At 42.7% G+C, this 20,313-nt stretch overlaps 1 protein-coding gene across 3 annotated transcripts in view; it reads left to right on the forward strand.

The window, feature by feature from the left end:
- EXTL3 (exostosin like glycosyltransferase 3) overlaps positions 1–20,313 on the forward strand; it is a 122,085-nt gene that overhangs the window by 32,463 nt on the left and 69,309 nt on the right. Inside the window, exon 1 of one of the 3 annotated variants that reach the window (XM_087437379.1) lies at positions 18,071–18,229. The exons of 1 other annotated variant lie outside the window; for it this stretch is intronic. The gene's annotated coding sequence lies outside the window, so the exon portion shown is untranslated. Of the gene's footprint in view, positions 1–18,070; positions 18,292–20,313 lie in introns of those variants that run through there. One more of the 3 variants, XM_014789907.2, reaches the window with a different exon arrangement.

Below are 20,313 nucleotides of genomic sequence, written 5' to 3' on the forward strand. Positions count from 1 at the left end.
GGATCCGAACCCGGGCCGCCAGCATCGCAGCGCGCGCACTTAACCACCAAGCCACAGGGCCGGCCCCAGGAGAATTCTTTTAAACCCCCTAGGTGTCAGGGCCTATGCTTGGTGCTGGCTCTACGAAGGCAAATAAGGCAAGCTTCTGGCCATCGAGGTATGATAGTCTTACAGAAGGGATAAACGTTAGTAAGTGCTCCATAATGTAAGGATGACTTCACAGAGGAATTGACATCTGAGTGGGATTTTGGAGGATGAACAGAAGTTTGCCAGGAAGACCAGGTGAGGTGGGAAGGTGTGCAGAAGGAAGGGCATATCGGAATGCAGCACTAGTGCGTGCCAAGATACAAAGCTGTGAAGCAGCATGGGCCATTCCAAGAATTGGAGGTAATTCGATATTACTGAAATATCAGTTGTGTGTTTATGGAGGGGGAAATGGATGGGAAATACATTTGGAGGTGAGGCCAGGTTAAAGAGCTTAGAAGTTTTCATATAAACGGTGGGGATTCATTAAAGGGATTTGACCAAGATGGTGATGAGGTGGCAGCATGAAGGATGAACTGATTAGGAAAGATGGGGGCTGACAGGGTCTGCAGCGGGGCAGTGGTGGACACAGAATTGTGCGTACTTGGATACTGACCAGGAGTGGGTGAGAGGGAGAAGGATGCTGAGGAGTTGAAAGTGACTAGGTGGGTGGCAGGGCTACCTTACAACCCAGATTGTTAAATAGATGCAGAGTGAGAGTAGGAGGAGATATTGGGTTCATGTTAGACATACTGAGTTTAGAAAACTGTGCAGCATTTTGGCAGAAAGGTCCAGAAAGGAAGTGGACATTCCAAGGACTCAGAGAAGAAGCCAGGGATGGAGCGATTCTCAAATTTATGCATACCTCTGTTTAAACAAACAAATAACCAATCAACCTTTGGGTGGCTGAGATCACTTAGAGAAAGGCTAAAGCGTGAATAAAGACGCCTTGGGGAATCAAAATGAGGGACAGAGGAAGACAACCCGCAGTGGTGAGGAAGCAGAGCATGAAGTTTGGGCAGCGCTTCTCAAACTCAAGTGTGCCTCAGAATCGCCTGGAGAGTGTGTTGAAACACAGATTCTTGGACCCCCACCCACAGAGATTCTGATTCAGTAGGTCTGGGGTGGGCCTGGGAATTGCTTTTCAAATGCACTCCCATGCAGTGCTGATGCTGCTGGCCCATAGGCCACACTTTGGGTGGCACTGGAACAGGCTGGGAGGAGAAGGCAAGAGGGTAGTCATTGGAGGTAGTTTGAAGTTTCTGGGGATGTGAGAGCCTGGGGTATGTTTATAAGTTGAGGTGAAGGAGGTAGCAGAGACAGGGAGAAGTTGGACATCCCGGAGAGAGGGGGGTGATTAATGAAGGAAATTCATGGACAAGATGAGGAATGATACAAAAAGAAGATGGAGGCACCAGAGATGGTTACAGTAAAAATATTAAAGGGCTGTGCTGTCCACTTTAAAAACCAAAGCCCCTTTGAGTAAGATGATTTTCTTGTAGCATCCTTTTTTCCTGTTTTTTATCTCCTACCTCCTTCAGCTGCTGTTTACTTTTACCCTTTGGACTCTCCCATGGTGCCTAGGAGCCTTTGTCTCTCTGCCAAAATCCTCCCAGTGCTGTTGCTTCCGTGTACAGATACATAAAGAGATGACTTGCTACAGATGAATGATCAGTAATGAATAGATTTTCAGCAACATAAGGCATTTCAAGGATAAAGGAAAATTTCATAAAATGTTTGATCATTATTGCTAAAATTGTGTTTCTACCACCTTCTTGCTAGAATTGCTGTCAAGCTGTTTGACAGCTCCCCTGGGACATCACTCCCTGGTATTGCAGTCACCGCGAAGCACAAAGACACAGCTCTCTTGTCTGCTAACTAAAGCCTGCTTCCTTGTAGCCTCAGAGCCCTGAACAAAACTAGAAAAGCTTCAAAAATTGCTTTGTACAATTAAAAAAACAACCACCACCCCAATGATAGCTGTGAGCAGCTCTGTGCCTGTGTGTATGTCACACTATTTGAGTTCAAGACAACAAAAATTTATTGAGGGTTTGTCATAGAACAAGCACCATGAGAGGCACTGAGATCCAAAGATGAGTGAAATACTGTTGAGGTTCTGAGGGGGCCCTTCATGTCCCTTTCTTTTCTGAGTTCCGAACCAGATGGTATAGTTAGAGGAAACAGACTGGGATTAAAATATCTTTCTTGCTACTAAAGCTGGTCTGGAGAATGTAGCTTGGACCCGAGGCCAAGATGGGCTTCTCATGTCTTCCTCCATGAATTGAACTTTCCCCCTCGACATAGGCAAAGTTGCTAGAAACTGCTTCACCAGTTTGTTACTGCATGAAGGAGAGAAGAATGCATATGGCCTGGGGCAGACATTTCTGAAAGAGAAACTGAAAAGGAGCCTGGGCAGTGAGTGTGTCATGACCCTGTACCTAGTCTCATCAATCATATAAGTAATTATTTTCTTCCTTGAGGAGTAAGTAAGGGAAGTGGGCAGAGAGAAGGATGGAAACTATCTCCTCAGTACTGTGGAGAGAGAATGTTTCCTATATTCTTGATCAGAGCAAGCATGGGGAGAGGGGAAGAGCATGGTTTCTCTTACGTTCTCCAACCGTTTGATTTCTTTCTTTCTTTTTTTTTTTTTGTGAGGAAGATCGGCCCTGAGCTAACATCCAAGCCAATCCTCCTCTTTTTGCTGAGGAAGATTGGCCCTGGGCTAACATCCGTGCCCATCTTCCTCTACTTTATAAGGGATGCTGCCACAGCATGGCTTGATGAGTGGCGGTCGGTCCGCGCCTGGGATCCGAACCTGCAAACCTTGGGCCGCCAAAGTGGAGCACGTGAACTTAACCGCTACACCACCGGTCCAGCCCATCCAACCGTTTGATTTCTTAACCTGTGGGTTTTATAATCAGACCTCTGGCCAACCGAGGATGGGGCTGCCCTCCTGAGATAACGTGTTAGAACTGATAAGATACAATCAGAGAGGGGGTTGTATTCCAGCCATCAAGGGCAGTTCGGCTCCAACTTTCATGGGACCTCTCCATCATAAATACAGCACCTTTGTGTATCTGCCTGGACCAGTGGTGGGCTTTCCAGCTTGCCTGCAGAAGGTTCCATAAAGAGACAGAATGGTATATTGATTAAATTAACTCCAGCACTATGCTGTGCTCGAAACCAAAGGTTCATTTTGTATTCTAGTTCTTAGTTCAAGAACGTCCAGTCATGTTTTGCCGTGAGCCCAAATTGTAGCATCAGAGTACTCCAATACTACCATGCTGGAAACATAAAATTGCCCTGAATTACAGTATTCCCATTGTTAAACACCAAAAGGCAGTTTAAGTTCCTGCCTCAAGAATCTCTCAGTCTGATAGAATAAGAGAAATGCTTAAACAAATAATTACAACCCAAACTGACCATTTTAGGGTAAAAATAAAAACATTTACAGCAGCTTAGAGGAGGCAGCATTAATTCTACCTGAGAGAGTGGGAAAAGGTTTCACATGAGTGATAGATTTTTAAAAACTTTTTATTTTGAAAAGCTTTCAAACATACAGAAAAGTTGCAAGAATGGTAAAACATTAACTCAGATTCACCAATTGTTAACATTTTGCTATATTTATTCTCTGTCTCTCAATACACACACACACAAACTACTATTATTATTAATTTTGCTGAAACATTTTAAAGTTGCAGACATCATCATCCTTTGCCCTTAAATACCTCAGGATGTATCTCTTAAGAACAAGGATATTCTCTTATATAACCACAGTGGAATTTTCAAATTCAGGAAATTTAATATTATTATAATATTATTATATAATGAAGAGTCTATTTTCAAATTTCACCACTTGTTCCAATAGGGTATTTTATAGCAATTTTTTTCCAATCTAACATCCAACCCAGGGTTACACATTGCATTTAGTTGTTATGTTTCTTTAGTCTCCTTTAATCTCCATCATTTCCTCAGCCTGCCCCTTCCTCCCTCTCTCCGTCTCCCTCTCTCTCCCTCCCTCCTAGCTTCCTTTCTTTTTTTTGTGACATTGACGTTTTTAGAATATAGGCCAGTTATTTGGTAAAATGTTCCTCAACTTGGGTTTGTTTGTTACCTCGTGGTTAGATTGCCTCATGCTTCCTTTTTCTTTTGAAATAATTTCAAACTTACAGAAAGTCAGAATTAAATAGTTTTGCAACTGTTTTGTAAGTTCAAAATGATTCTTACCCAGATTTACCAATTTTTAACATTTTGCCACATCTGCATTTGTTTTATCATTCTCTCTTCCTCTTTCTCTTCCTTTATGCGTGTTTACGTGTATTATGTGTGTAGAATAGTTTAAAAAAAAATCTGAATCAGTTAAGAATAGGTGTTACCCTTTAAGTGACAGCTTTTAAAAATGTTTTAATTTTTTAAAATAAAAATTGTATATATTTAAGGTGTACAGCATGATGATTTGATATATGGAGTGAAATGATACTACAGTCAAGCTCATTAACATATCCATTTTCTCACCCAAGAATAGTTACTATTTTTTTCTTTTTTTGTGGTGAGAGCACTTCAAATCTAACCACTTGGCAAACTTCCAGTGTTCAATACAGTATTATTAACTATAGTCGTCATGCTGTACATTAGATCTCTAGACTTATTCATCCTACATAACTGTAACTTTGTACCCTTTGACCAACATCTCCTCATTTCACTCACCTCATAGCCCCTGGTAACCACCATTCAACTCTCTGCTTCTATGTATTCAACTTTTTTAGCTTCCACATATAGAAGTGAGAGCATGCAGGTTATTTTTCTACGTCTGGCTTCTTTCACTTAGCATAATATCCTCTCAGTTCATCCATGTTGTCACAAATGGCAGGATCTCCTTTTTTAAGGCTGAATAATATTCAAATTTCTTTGAATTTATTTATCCATTATTCTTTATCCATTCACCAGTTGATGGACAATTAGGTTGTTTCCATGTCTTGGCTATTGTGAATGATCCTGCAATGAACATGGGAGTATAGATACCTCTTTGAGGTACTGATTTTATTTCCTTTGGGTGTATACCCAGAATATGGGTTGCTGGGTCATACGGTAGTTCTGTTTTTAATTTTTTGAGGAACCTTCATACTGTTTGCCATAAGGGCCAAGCCAGTTTACATTCTCAACCACAGTGCATAAGGGTTCCCTTTTCTCCACATCTTTGGCAACACTATCTCTTGTCTTTTTGATAATAGGCATCCTAACAGGTGTGAGGTGACATCTCATTGTGGTTTTGATTTGTATTTCCTGATGATTCATGATGTTGAGCATCTATTCATGTACATGTTGACAATTTGTATGTCATCTTTGGAATGTCTATTCAGGTCTTTTCCCATTTTTTAATTGGGCTATTTTTTGTTTTGTTTGTTACTGAGTTGCCGGAGTTTTATATATATATATATATATATAGTTTGGATATTAACCCCTTATGAGATAGGTGGTTTGCAAATATTTTCTTTCAATCGTTAGGTTGCCTTTTCATTTTATTGTTTCCTTTGCTGTGCAGAAGCTTTTTAGCTTATTTTTGCTTTCGTTGCCTGAGCTTTTGTTGTCCTATAAGTGACAGCTTTTAAAGAAGGTCTTGAGGGGGATGAAGAAGCTTGGACAAAAGAACTTGGGTGTGAGAAGGGAATTACAATCAGAGGCATCAGTATATACAGATCATGATGTAAGCCAGTATGTACATGGCATAACTGCTGAATGGCCAGTTTTCCAGATTAACTGGGCTGGGGGAGAAGGGACCAGAAAGGCAGTTGGAACTTATCATGTTAAGGAATTTGGACTTTGTTCCACAGGAAAAAAGAAAATATTGAAGATTTTTAAGCAAGAAGATGATAGCATCAGATTTATTTTCTAGAAAAATTAAGTCTGGGGCAATCTGAAGGAGAAAGGGCAAGAGAGACCAACTAGGTGGATATTGCATTATACCAGGTGATGAGGAAGACCCGAAGGAAGGAGATAAAGGGGAATGTTTCCTGAATTCCTACTATGTCCTGGCTATTTTGCATATGGTGTCTCATTTAATTATCACAAGAGGCTGAGGTCAGAGATATTAAGTAGCTTAGTCAAGAACGGACATAGTAAGTTTGTGGCATAGTCAATATTTGATCTTAGGCCTATGTGATTCTAAAGCCCCCTCTCAACTACAGGGGGGTCAGGAGGGATGTAGCAGGACTGAGGGAAGCCATAGGATTCTGGAGGAAGGGAGCATTGTCATGCCCTGATAACCAGTTGAACACTGGGCGAGGGAGACATGGAAGGATAACAGCTGATGTTAATGATGAAAATGATTACTAGGGAAGGGAAAGAATTGGAGAAAGTAGTGAAAATAATGATTTTGTTAACAGTCTCTATAAATTTGGTTTGGATGGCTGGGTTTGTGAAAAACCTAGGGTAAGATACCTAGTGGGCAGTTTGGCTCAAGAGCTCAGAAGGAAGGTCTAGGTTAAAGACAGAGATTTGACTGCTGATGTCATGAATGCGTTCGCCCAGTGAATGCTGAATGAAAACAGAAGATGGCTAAGGGTGGAATCCTGGGCACGCTACCACTTAAAGAGTGGTGGAGAAAGAAGTCAGTGAAAGAAGAGAGAAAGAGTAGTGAGAGAGCAATGTCTTGAGAAGCCAAGATTGGTCCATTTCAAGAAGGTGAGTGACTGGGACTACCAAGTACTGCAGAGGAATTCCAAAAGGAGGCCTGAAAAGATTCATTGGGATTCATGAATGAGGAAGTCATTGGTTACCTTAATGAGAGCAATGTCAGATTGGCAGGAGCTAGCCTTCTTGGGATTAAAGAGTGAATGGTGGTAGAGGAAGAGAAAGTGGACACAGAGTAGAGATTACTCTTTAAGAATTTTGGTGATTGATGAGGATGATAGCAGTGAACATCATGAGGACTTACTCTTTACCAGGCACTGGGCTAACAATTTATACTCATTATCCAGGATAATCCTTATAATACTCTTATGAGGTAGGTGCTAATATTATCCTCATTTTCTGATGAGGAAATTGTAGCTGAGAGAGTGTAGAGAGGTTAAGTAATATGCCCAATGTTATAACACTAATAAATAGTAGAACAAGGATTCAAAATCTAAATCTTACTGAGTTCAAAGCCGGTGTTGTAAGATGGTGGTAGTTTGGGGCCTGAGTCTGTGTATAAGCAGGGGGAAAAATCCTGTAGTGAGGAGGATATTGACTATATGTAGCAAAGGTAGAATAATTGATGGAGCAAGATCTAAAGGAAGGATATATTAGGTCATTTTTAAAAATAGAGTGCCAAGGGGCTGGCCCGGTGGCGTAGTGGTTAAGTTTGTACGCTCCGCTTCGGCAGCCTGCGGTTCGCAGGTTCGGATCCCAGGTGTGGACCTACACATTGCTTATCAAGCTATGCTGTGGCGGTATCCCATATACAAAATAGAGGAAGATGGGCACAGATGTGCTCAGGGCCAATCTTCCCCAGCAAAAAGAGAAAGATTGGCAACGGATATTAGCTCAGGGCTAACCTTTCTCACCAAAACAAAAAATAGAGAGCTAAGTTTTGGACATCTCTTTGTCAAGGGCCAGAACAGATGAGAAAAGAATCTGTGACTGTGTAGTCAGATGTCAGCTAAGGTAGCTTTCTTTTTTGAGATTTAAGTAAAATTGGCTTCAGTCCCCATTGCATATCCATTGGGAAGTTCAGTGCCTACTCCAAGATTTCTGTTAATGCCTGGGAGCTCATTTTATAGTTTCTTTGGCTTTTGAGTTTCTACTTCCATTAAATTCTTCATCTCACTTGTAGCTCAGTTCTGAATTTCTTATTCCTTGGTTCCATGCTGACCCAGTTGTAGAACTCTGACCCATCTCCTCACCCCCATCTCGTTTCCTTGATTTTCCCCCAAATCACTCACAGAAGGCATTTGTGCATGTGTCAGACATTACTGAAGGCTTAGGGGATTTTATATCCTTAGCAACATAAACAATGTAACATCCAATAGTAGATATTTCTATTATCAACATACTTTCAGCTCCTCCATCACTGGAATTCTCCCCAAGCTTCAACCTCCCACGCTGTTATTTGAGCCCATCTCTTCAGTCCCCGCCCATTTCGTCTCCTCTCTGCACTCTTTCAGTCCCTCATATTCTTGGCCGTTTTTTTTTTTTTAATGTAGATCTGTTTAGCTCTCTCTTTGTTTCACAGTTTTATTGTAAGTGAAGCTTTCTTCTTCCATCCTTCAAGTGTCATATCAAGGTAGTTTCCTCAATAACACATTTTCTATCCCTAAGAGGAACTCTGGCATCAGCTGCTTAAATAATAATTTCTCACCCCAGTACTTATAGATAGGTTTAAATGTGGGAAGAGGGAATTTAAGAGAGATCATGTCCTGTTGCTTCTGTTTTTTCAGTGAATGTGAGATATGCTCCTCTGTTGAGGTTGGGATGGGTCTAGTAAAGATTTGGACAGCTGAGGTGAGGGATTCTGTCAATAGAAATTTATTAGATTTCTAAAATATCATAAAATACCATGTTTACATAAAATGATTCCTTTAACTAAGCCTACAAACTTGTAGAATTGATTCCCTTGCTAGAGATGGATTATTCAGTTTACTGAGTACTCTGGTCAATATGAGAAAAGTAGAAAAAGCAACAAAGAAGGAAAAAGTCAGAGTAAGTAAACTAAAGCCAGAGTAATGGAGATCACGGTCCTGCTAATCCTTTCTCTCTCGCAATATGTGCATGAATACCTGTTGAGCAGTTGCTGCATTGCACTACTGGCGCTAGAGAGCTGTTCATCTTGCAGCTGAAAAAGGATAAAGGAGTTGCATTAGTTACCTATTGCTCCATAACAAATTACCTCAAAGGTAGTCATTTAAAACACAACTATTTATTATCTCACAGGTTCTGTAGGTCAGGAATTCAGGAGCGGCTTAGCTGGGTGGTTCTGGCTCAGGGTCTGTGTGAGGTGCAGTCATGTGAAGTCATGACTGGGGCTGGAGGATCTGTTCCCAGTCTCGCTCACGTGGCTGTTGGCAGGAAGCCTCAGTTCCTCACCTCTCTATGGTGGGCCTCTCCATAGTGTTGCTCATGATGGCAGCTAGCTTCTTCCAGGGTGATTGAAGAAAGAGAGAGCAGCCAAGGTGAAATCAAATGCCTTGTATAACTTAATCTCAAGATTGACATACCCACTTTGCTGTGTTCTATTGGTCACACAGACCAACCCTGGACAGTGTAGGAGGGGGACTACACAAGACTGTGGATACCAGGGGGCAGGGATCACTGGGGACATTTTGGATGCTGGCTACCACAGGAGTCTTTCCAAAAACATTTTTTGAGTGTGTGTGTGTCTGTGTGGGCTTGTACTTTAAAATGCCATTAAGGGGTATAGTTAGACAGACTGGTAGTTAGCTGACTTTTGGATTTAATGGACCAACAAAATAAAAAATAATTTGTCTTGAGGGGGCAAAATAGGTATGTTTTGGTATTTTCTCACCTATGGAAGACAAAGAAAAAGCCATTTATCATCATCATCATTTCATAAAAACATATTTTAACACAAGAAAGGAGGAAGGACATAATCTCAAAATAACGGACAATCCTTTCAGTTGAATAAATTACCTTTATAAAAAACTCACTAGCTTGTCTTGCTTTTCTCATTTAACTGTGGACTGATGAAAACTTCATTCTATCTTGGTCCACAAACAGTCGTTCAGGAACTACTGAGACAGACATGGAATGATCTAGTACCTTTAGAGATGACTATGAGAATCATTTAGAAACACAAAATAGTCCACTCAAAGTAAGTGAAAAAAGAAGAAATTGAAGTGGTTGATGCGTAGAGATAGCAATTTTATAAAATTATGCTCATGAGCTGGAAGGAAGCCACGGAGTTGGCAAATATTTAATTTATCAGTTTTTGTGGTTTTTTTCTTTTTTTTTTTGCTATTTGTGTTCCTACTAATATTTAGATGTTTATTATTTAAGCTAAATAAATATGAAATAAGATAAATATCGAGCATAATACAGCATAAATGTACATAAAAGTAATACAAATGCATAGGGGTATTTGAACTTGTAAAGCACTTTCATATTTAGTTAATATATTCCACATATAGTTAACATATTTTGGATTATTTGCATCATTTATGTCAACCATCCTTTTTATAAATAATCATTTTACTTTTGAGATATGCTTTTCTTCATAACCTACATGATATAATTACACATGTCCCTTGTTACATGACAATGAAATAGCCAACACTATCCATTAGAGATGAGCCTTGGATTGTTAGTTTTGGCCCCCAGAATTGATGGTTTTGTAGAAGTGTGGTCACATCTTCATTTGGTTCCATTTTTGACCTGTGGCATAGTATTTGCAAGGCTGAAGGCTTGGGTTGGAGAAGGGATCAATGATTCTTTTGTTCTGGGATTGACTGGGTCCCACTAGAATCATGCTCTCACCATTTAGGTTGAGAATTATTCCTGAGCAATATTTAGGAAAATAGAGAAAAACTTTCTCTTCAGTAAATTCTTGTTGCAAACTTTCATGAATTGATTTAAAACCTACACATTTTTCTTTTGAAAATCTGGTTGATAGAAACAACTGTTTTTTTAAAATACATAAACTCCACGTGTTATTAACAAGTTATGTGTATTTTAAAAGTGTTTAGCGTGATTACTTTTGGAAATTGCTCTTTTAATTTTGATTTTACAGCCAAATTGGTTAACTAAGAAGTTAATTGATGTTCTTTATGTACTTCTATGACATTTTGCCAATTTTCACTGGAATGCCTTGTTTACATCAGACAGTTTTTAAGTGAAAGTAGTAAGCAGTTGATTTTTTGAATCTATGGATAACTTTTTTGGTGTAAGGACAATTCTGGAGTTATAGAGCTGCATACAAATATGACATTGGAACTCAGCCATCAGCGCTCCGCCTAATTTTTCTTCTTTTCTCTGGTTCTGGCTCTCATTATGCTAAGTTCTTCAAACAGTCAGACATGCCATGTTGTGGCATGTTGTGTCTAACTGAGCACATTTTTGCTATGCCCGGGCATAATTTAGGGTAACTGTTGTTAGGTGCCTCTGTGTTTGCCTTTCGGGAACATTTGTATCATTATTTGGAACGTCCAGGAGCAAGTTTAGGAAATTTTGATGGCCTTTTGATATCTACCGATCGTCAAACATGACTGCCTCTGCAAAGCTGTGCTGACATGGTTGGTGGGCAGAGAAGAAAGACTTACAGGGGGAGAGCTCTGGAAGAAAGAAGGGACTTTAGAGACAGATACATTATATTGTAGGGACAATAGCTAGTTTTTAGACTCTTAATTGGTCATTACAGATTAGATATCTTACATAGATAGCAGGTTTGAATCAGGCTAAGCTTCCTGATGTGAAACTAGTACAAAATTTATTTTTCACAGCCACACAGCAAGATAGGGAGTACTATGACATGAGGTAATGAGTTAACAAATCCCTTTTTGATAAAAGTATGTGCTTTGTTTTGGAGCTGATGTTAGCTCAGTGTTCTTACTACAAATTATTTGCAAACCACCCAAACTGTCCTACCTTTTGCCAGATAAAAAAGAGCCTCTTTTAAAAGGTAACATCAAAGCCAGGACTTTCAGAGTGAGCCATTTAGCAGGCTAATGAGTGCTATTCGTGGAGCCTTAGAAGATGACCTTTTGTCCTTTTGGCATTGATGGACGAAGGAGAAGAGTAACCTTGGGACTCCAATCTACAAATTGTCATGCATTGTTCTAATTATAAGCCACAAAATTGCTCAATCATTTATATATAGAAAAGATCTTGAATAGTGGCTGTCAGCACTTTCTTTTAAAATCAAAGCCTTACAGATACAACAAGTTCTCATCTAACTTAACTCACTGATAATTCCTGAATCATACCTTTTGAAGGTTGCTGAGGGTCACCAGTGGCTTGGTTGTGATTGATCTAGAAGCCTTGCTGAGTGGATTGGGGGTCTGGCAGCCATCATCATGGAAAGTGACCACTGGCATCTCCCTCCATAAGACTTGAAGTAACTTTTAACATCAGTTTCTCCTTCCATAGGACTAAAACTCCCTTCTCCTGGATATTAACATTTTGGGAAAAGTAGGTAATCAGTGGGGACCCTCTAAGAGAGTATTTTGCTGAAATCTGTAAAGTAAGCAATTTCCGGGTATAAGAACACAATCTTGTTTAATAATTTGTCACATTTTATGCATTTCATGTTTTTCTAACATCTATAACTCAAACTGTAATTCCGTTGTGAAAGAAATAAGTGATTATCAATTTTTTTAGACAGGCAATCTTTTAATCTTTTGTATCATTTCTATATTTGAACTTATTTAGCAGAATCAGATGCCTTGGTCAAATTCATTAATGCAACATGCAATGCAGATTGCCATTTTCAGCATTCTCTTGCACTGCAGTGTAGTATAGTTGTTAAGATTTCAGGTTCTGGAGTCGGACTGCTCAGGTCCAAATCCTGGCACCACTACTTACCAGGTGTGTGATTTGGGCAAGTTACTTAACCTCTCTGGGCTTCAGTTTTCTCATCTGTGAAATGGGAGTCAAACGGTACTGTCAAAAGGGCTGTTGTAAGGACTAAATGAGATAATACATGCCACAAACAGAAACCTATTCCCACTAGCTTAAATAGGTAAGGTTTTCATTTAGTTAAACAGGATGGCTACATGAGCAATCTCATGGATACCCAGTGACAGCTGGGATACATGCCTACCAGAGCTGGAAAGTGAGCAGCCTCTGGGGCTTCTCCTTCCGTCTCCAACAGGTTTGTTTGCTTCCTTCTGTGTGTTGGCTCTGTTTTCTGCAGACCAGCTTTCTTGGCTTATCACTGTGCATATGTGCAGAAATTCTTTCCCCCAGATCTATACAACTTATTAGATGAAGCACTCTCCATCACCTGACTCAGCTTCATGATGTCCTGCTCCCAAGTTTCCAGGTAAGAGGAAGTCCAGTCAGCTTGGGCTGGAGGGGATGAGGCCAGAGGGTAAGAATGGTGGCTCTTTCCAAAGGCAGATGACGGTTTAGGGCCTCTAAGAAGGTGGTGTAAAGGTGGAGGTGGGGGCGGCAATAATTGGCAACTCTAGGATAATCATAGTGACAATGTTCAGGGGTGACTAAAGGCTCCTTGCTTTGACCATTAATTACTTATCGTAAAAAACTTTTTATTGAAGGATAATATACATATAGAAAAGGACACATATGGTAAGTATACAGGTTGATGAATTTTGACAAACTAAACACGCCTGTGTAACCAGCACCCAGCTCAGGAAACAGAGCATTACTAGCACCCACGTAGCCCCTTTTGCTCCCCTCTAGTCACTGCTCTTTAAGGGCAAATTCGTTTTGCCTGATTTTATACTGTATGTAAATGGAATCATACCCTATATACTTTTTCATGTCTGGCTTCTTTTACTTAACACTGTTTGTGAGATCCATCAATATTGTTGTGCATATTTGTACAGAATTCATTCTCATTGGTGTAAAGTATTCCACTTAGGTGATACACCATACTTTCTTTATCTAGTCTACCACTGATGGACATTTGGGTAGTTTTCTGTTTTTGTCTCTTCCTAATGGTGCTGCTGTGAACTTGTTTTGTTGAACATGTACACATTACTACTGATTACTTTTACCACCAGACGTTTACCATACACGATGTGGTGAATTATCTTCCATTCCGTATAATTGAATTGATGGTCTCTAATGGGTGAATATTGTTGTGCTTTTTATCTGGTGATTTCTTATCTTTTTATGTTGTGACTTTCATGGTGTGAGGGCAGGGTCATGTTTTAAACATTTTGCCTACATGAAAGAACCTTGCATATATTTTGATAGGTGCTCAACTATCTGTTGTTGAAATGAATGAATAAACACAAATGAATGAATGGTGTATGCCTCCTTCTTTTCTGGGAACAAGCCCTATTTACAGGAGAGGCTCTAAGGTTGACCTGCTGCTTAGCCAAAGCTGATTGATCGAGGGGTGGACACGGAAACCAAGCCAGGCCAATCATGTTTCCTTTCTGGGAATTTAAAATTTGGAACTGCAAGTAAGAGACTGGGCACTGCTGAGTCCCTGTGACTGTGCTCTAGAGAGCAGACCCATAGGCTCCTGCTGTTTGGTACCAAAAGGCACACTAGTTTCTGCTCTTCTCTGCTTCCTTGAAGTGGATAAAGATCTACATATGACTGTTAAATAATAATGCAAAACTATTTCGATTAAGTTCCAAAATGCAAAGTAGAGACAATAGTGCTATAAAAGGTCACAATATGGAGAGATCAGCAAAGACTAGCTTCATTGTGTATCCTGTTCCCTTGGCTTGCTTTCTTGAGGAGAACTAATGTGAATGTGATTGTATTTTCTGAGCCAGATGTATTTTCCAAGCCAGAAATTGCAGTACAGTAGTCCTCTCTTACCCGTGGTTTGACTTTCTGCAGTTTTAGTTACCTGCAGTCAACCGCAGTCCAAAAATATTAAATGGAAGATTCCAGAAATAAACAATTCATAAGTTTTAAATTGCATATTGTTCTGAGTAGCATGAGGAAATCTCATGCCATCCTGCTCCATCCCACCAGGGTCATGAATCATCCCTTAGTCCAGTGTATCCATGCTGTATACATTACCCGCCAGTTAGTTACTTAGTAGCCATCTGGTTATTAGATCGACTGTCCTAGTATGGCAGTGCTTGTGTTCAGGTAACCCTTATTTTACTTAATAAGGGCCACAAAGCGCAAGAGTAATGATGCTGGCAATTTGGATATGCCAAAGAGGAGATGTAAAGTGCTTCCTTTAAGTGAAAAGGTGAAAGTGGCTGGCCCAGTGACATAGTGGTTAAGTTCGCACTCTCAGATTCAGCTGCCCAGGGTTCGGAGGTTCGGATCCAGGGTGCGGACCTACGCACTGCTCATCAAGCCACGCTGTGGCGGCATCCGGTATACAAAATAGAGGAAGATGGGCACGGATGTTAGCTCAGGGCCAATCTCCACACCAAAAAAAAAAAAAAAAGTTCTCAATAGGGAAAGAAAAAAATCGTATGCTGAGGTTGCTAAGACTATGGTAGCTTTTATTACAGTATATTAGAATTGTCCTATTTTATTATTCATTATTGTTGTTAATCTCTTACTGTGCCTAATTTATAAATTAAACTTTATCATAGGTATGTGTGTATAGGAAAAAACATAGTATATATAGAGTCTGGTACTATCTGCGGTTTCAGGCATCCACTAGGGGTCTTGGAATGTATCCCCTGTGGATCAGGAGGACTTCTGTATTAAGGCAAGGAGAGGAGTTTTGAGGACTTGAACAAGGGAAGTAGGTGTGGGACTGCAGAGGAGGGATGGTAGAGCTCCTACAGGTAAAGGCTTTAAGTCTTGGAAAGGATTTAATGTGGGGTAAAGAGAGAAGTCAAGGATGGTGCTAAGTTTTGAGTTTCCGTGTTGGGAAAGATAAGGGTAACACTATTATAAATAAGGACATTTGAGAAGAGCAAAGGGGGAAGGGCTAATGATGAGTTCAGTGTGGGATATATTAAGTTTAAGGTCCTGGTGAGACAACCACATTGTTTTGGTCACGACTGTTGGCTTTGGAGTTTGAAGACTTGGAGTTCCATCTGTACTTTGCACCTCACTCTGTGATCTTAGGCACCTTATTTATTTATCCTCTTCACATCTCAGTTCTCTTTCTATAAGCTGATACCTCCCTGTAAGAATTAAAATGAGACAACGCCTATAAAGAATTTAGCTTATTGCCTGGCAATTAAGTATTCATAAAGTATGTAATAATAGGATGATGACCATGTGATGACATCTGGAGTGCAGCTAGAAAACAGCGACTGGAGTGCTGCAGTGAGCGATTTGCTTAGAGGAGGAGATGGTGCAAGGAAGCTGATTGACATTGGCAAGGAAGAGTGTGGAGAGAAAAAAGAAAGTAGCCCAAGTCATATCTTTGCAGTGAACACCTCTTAGGAGTCAGGAGAAGGAACAGGAGCCAGAAGAGGAGACTGAGCTAGGACAGTTTGAGAGGAAGAAGGAGAAGCAGGAGACAGGCTCACAAGATCCAAAGGAGGAGGGTGGTCAGCAGTACCCAGGGCTCCAGTGAAGTCAAAGGTACACCAAATTTTGGTTGGCTATCCCTTTTCTTCCTAAAGCTTGACTATCATTAGAATCAAATAAATCAATGTTAGGAGCAGCAATGTTCTAAGTCACTCAGATGTATAAGAAGACATTGAAGCTGAGTCCTCCAGGTGGCAGCTATCTGCAGGTCCTCTCTTGTCAGTGTGGAGATGAACCAACACCTGGTAATTCTTACTGCGGCTTCTGGGCTTCTGTTGTGTCTCCTCCCACACTGCTAGATTTCTGCCTGCTGCCACAGACCTCTGGGAGAGAGCCAAGCAGATGAACTTAAAAAAAACAAAGAGGATAACTACAGGCTATTCCTGATATTTGGGCAACAGTTTCCCCCATTTCCATTTCTTGGAATGCTTTTGATTTTTAAAAATTTGCTTCCCTCTTTCTGACTTTCCTCAGCAAAATTGGTAAAAGTTAGAAAGGGGTTGTTTTTGTACATATATGATGGTGGTAGGATTTTGAACATTTAAGTTAGTTCATAGTAATAAAGGGGACAGGAGAGAGGAGTGAGGGGTGAGGGGAAAGGAAAATAGGAGAGAGGAGAGTAAGGAGATGTCAAGAAAGAGAAAAAAAGGAAGATCAGAAAGAGGAGGGGCTGATGGGTATGGAGAGATGAAGAGTATGCTCTGGAAAATTAGGTTGCTAGGTTTTTTTTTAAAGTTTTGTTTTGCAAACGGAATTCTTAGCCCCAGCTGTCCCCTGTGGGAAACTAATCAATTTTCAGTATTTTGTCAGCCTTCTAGCTAGAGCAGGGGCCCGGGTCCACCAGGAATGTTGTGTGGATGGGATAAGGCAGCTGTGGAGCCGTCTCAGGGGTGCAGTTCGTCTAAAGTACGAGACCACCCAAGCACAGAGATAGAAGCCAGCCCCTGGCCATCCCCAGCTTCTCCAGGTTCTGGTGTGTTTTGGGTTCCCTGGTTAGGAAACCCTGGAGTAGAAGCCCTGCCCTTTGGTGATTAAAAACATGTAAAAATATATATATATACATTGAAGCAAATTTGATCTTAAATTATATTGCAGTTATACATTTTAAATAATGTATTTAACTCATTCTTGAGTTAACAATAATCATCGGGTGTGTCTTTTAGGATTGTTGAGTTCCTTCGCCCACCGCCATCGTTTCAGTTATCCAAAACATCTTGTCCTGACTCTGCAAGTGTGGAAGTCGACAGTCACGTCTCTTAGGACTGTAGAATAAGTGCACTTTTCGGTTCACCGGGGTTGGCTCTTAAGTATTTCAAACGGTTTTCCTTTTTCCTCCTAGTTTTGGTTGATCATGCCACATGACTGGATTAAGCTACTGTTTTTACAAAGCTCCGGGATTTCTTTCCTAAGGATTCATGCCGCGCGGCCTTTTCTTTGTTGTTAAATATTCAGTGTTGCAGAACACCAGACCATGGCTGGAGACGGGTCAGCTCATTTAGGAAGGCCTTTTCTATGGGGATGGGTTTATTTTTAGACTTGGATTTCACACGCCGGCTCCCAGCGGCTGAAGCTCGGGAGTGGCACCCGTTCCAGAGCTGCCAGGAGCATTCTCTCCGCACTCCCTGGGTAGGTTTCTCTGAAAGGGTGACCGGCATCTGGGGGACGCGGGTCTGCGAGCGCAAGGGGGCCGTCGCGTCCTTTCCTCCCGGCGCTCGCCCGCTCGCCCGCTCGCCCGCTCGCCCGCTCGCCCGCTCGCCCGCTCGCCCGCTCGCCCGCTCGCCCGCTCGCCCGCTCGCCCGCTCGCCCGCTCGCCCGCTCGCCCGCGCCCCCCGCGCCGCCTTTCCCACAATCCTCGGCGGCCCTTCGGGAGCTGTCCGGAAAGGCTCGAACGCCTCGCGTCCCCGCGGCTCCCCGCTCCCGAGCGCCAGGGTTCGGCCATTTCCGGCCCGTCGCACTTCGGCAAGTTCCGTAGTCACTTGTCGGAAATGGCTGCCCGCCGGCAGGGGGAGCGGAGGATCCGGCGCGGCCTGGAAGGCGGGCGGCAGGGGGCGAGAGCGGCTCTTGGGAGCCCGAGTTTCGTGCAGACGGCGGCGGCGGCTCGTCCCTGAGCGGGAAGCCGGTAGGACTGCTGGCGGCGGGAGCCCCGAGCGGCCGGGGGCGGGAGCCCGGAAGGCGCTCGCGGTAGGGATCTCGGGGCTTGCCCTGCGCGCCGGGCACCGGCCGTGCGGGACCGGGTCCGGCCGTGCTGAGGCCGCGGGAGCTCGCGGGGAGCTGCTGCCCAGCGCGGCGGGGGCGTGCAGCCGCGGAGTAGGCCTCCCGATGTCTCGGGGGCCTGGGAAGAGACTTCCAGGGCCTTAGCCTCCAGCGAGGAGGGTTAGCGGGTCTCCGTGGGGTTCTAAACCGATCTCTCCGCCCCCAGATGCCCCCTATGGCCCCAGTTGGGTTGCCTTGCACCCACCTTCACTGCTTTTTCTGGAAACTCGGCTTCAGCTATGCAGCCTCTTCTGCCTCTTCCTTTGCCCTCTTGTTTGTCCAGCTGCTTGTGTGGGGCATCCCCTGTAGACGAAGGGGCAGCCCCTGTCTGCCCCCTTCCCTTGTTGCCCGTGCACACACTCCCCCATCTGCTGTGCGCCGCATTCAGACACAGCCTCCTGCAGCTGCTCTTCCTCGGGCTCTTTTCCCCGGGCTCACCTTCTTTCACGAGGAGCCCGCAGTCAGAGTAGCCGCTTCCTGTCCGAGGGTCCCGGTGCCGCTGTTCCCTGCATGTCAGGCTCTGGCGCCGCGGCTCCGGAGCGATGGGCCTCGCGCTGTTGCAGGAGACGGGCTGCGAAGGGCATGTCTGCACCCCCGAAATCTTGGTCTAGTGACCCGACCCGCGCTGCAGGGGACGGTACGAATCTGGAGCCCTTTGGAGATCAGGCAGGGCTGACGGGCTGAGGATAGGGTGTTTATCTCTTCTCCACATTGAGCCAGTGGTTCAGTTCCTTTTTGGGTATCTGTGGCTCTCAAAATATTTGAATTTGGGGGATTCCACCCCTTAACCTGGACTTTTTTTTTTTTCTTTTCAAAATTTCTAAGGGCTTCATCAAGTCCTCTTGGTTCGACCCCTTTGGAGGAGGAGGAGGAGGAGGAGGAAACACAGAACAGCACATGTTCATTTTTTTCCCCCCCGTATGTGATTTACTTAAGGGACATTTTTCGCATTTCTTCTCCTCAGTTTGTCCTATTTTTCCTCCGGTGTAGGTAGCTTCTCTTTTGAAGGCTGGGGTCTTCATGTTTTCTTGTCTTTTAAAAATCTTTGTGTGTTGCAGTCATCCAGACTGTCTGCATTTTTCCGTGTTTTAGTCTATTAGTCTTGCACTCTCGATACAGTTACTGTATCCAGAGTGCCTGGGATAGTAACCTGTGGGGCCTCCATAGTCTTGAGTGAAACTAAGCATTCTTAACTTAGTTAGCAGGCAGAATTTTAAATAGTTTATCTTCTTAAACTCTATTTGGTGTGTTAAAAATACCCTGTCCTGTGGGAATTTCCTGATCTTCTGCCTGTGAGGAGCCTGAGAAGTCATAAGTACTCATAAATATGAGAGAACTAGCTAAAATGCTTTCTGGAAGATAATTAGAATCATGGGTTGTCAGAATACTTGAAACATCATTTATTTGATACATGAAGATATGATCACTGCCCTCAAGGGGCATACCTACTAAGCGTGTGTCTTCATTTCCCCACCCCTCGCTTTTCTAGGGGGAAAAAAACTGGCATTAAATGTTTGCTCTGCAATTGGAATCTCCTAATGATTAGGCCACAGAGTTTTAACCTGTGAGCAAGATGACTTGAACAGGTTCAAGAGAAATGAGTCAGGAGCAAGGTTAAGCCTGAGAAGTGGACTTCTAGGAGAGGGGGCAAGGTTCAAAGGATGGTTTGAAGTCATCAGAATGTTTGGGGCCTAGATCAGGACATGCCCTTTCCCTCGGGCACTAGGCCAGCTGGTGTGTGAAAAGTCATTGAAGGGTGGTGCAGGAGTGAAGTCTGTGGCAGCAGTGTGTGTTGGAGGAGGGCTGGAAGTATTGCCTGAAATAGTAGAGTCAGGTATTAGGATAAAAATGAAGATCCCTCCAGATCTGTTGGTAGAGATTTGAATGTGTTTGCATATAGTTACTGCAGAGAGAGGTAAGGAGTGTGAACCTTTCATAAAGTCCTAAAAC

This window comes from Ceratotherium simum, chromosome 12 (genome assembly GCF_057802395.1).
Source record: "Ceratotherium simum simum isolate JZ-2026a chromosome 12, ASM5780239v1, whole genome shotgun sequence".
Lineage (NCBI taxonomy): Eukaryota > Metazoa > Chordata > Mammalia > Perissodactyla > Rhinocerotidae > Ceratotherium > Ceratotherium simum.